Below are 468 nucleotides of genomic sequence, written 5' to 3'. Positions count from 1 at the left end.
AAAAGCCTCATTGCTATATCTAGAGGAAACAGCGCCCCCCACTGGCTCTCAAACGTTCCCTGCACCTCTTGTCCCCGAAACACTGTTAAGCCTTCAACCGGCAAGTTCGATGAAGATTAATCCTCGGATAACGGAAGGGGAAAAGAGAACGAGTGCTTACGAGAAACACAGATAATTTATCATGGACTTCACGCTTCCCACGCAATAGGAAGGGTTTATTCCCCATGGAGTTATAGTAACAATTTACAAAAAGCAAAATTATTTAATAAAGAAAACGACAACGCTGTTAGGGTAGCTTCAGACAGAAAGAATACCAGAGAAAGGGAAAAAGAGCGAAATGAGGGAAAAGTTTCTTGTCTGTGTGTGACAAAGCTTTGGGGGAGAGGGGCGGGAGTGAGGGGAAAAGTGAGGGTGGGGTGGACACTGCACCTGTCTGTAGATGCGAAGCGCGCTGGAAGAGGAAAGGGG

The sequence above is a fragment of the Anguilla rostrata genome, chromosome 3 (assembly GCF_018555375.3).
Source record: "Anguilla rostrata isolate EN2019 chromosome 3, ASM1855537v3, whole genome shotgun sequence".
In the NCBI taxonomy this organism is placed as follows: domain Eukaryota; kingdom Metazoa; phylum Chordata; class Actinopteri; order Anguilliformes; family Anguillidae; genus Anguilla; species Anguilla rostrata.
This window is presented reverse-complemented; position numbering follows the sequence as displayed.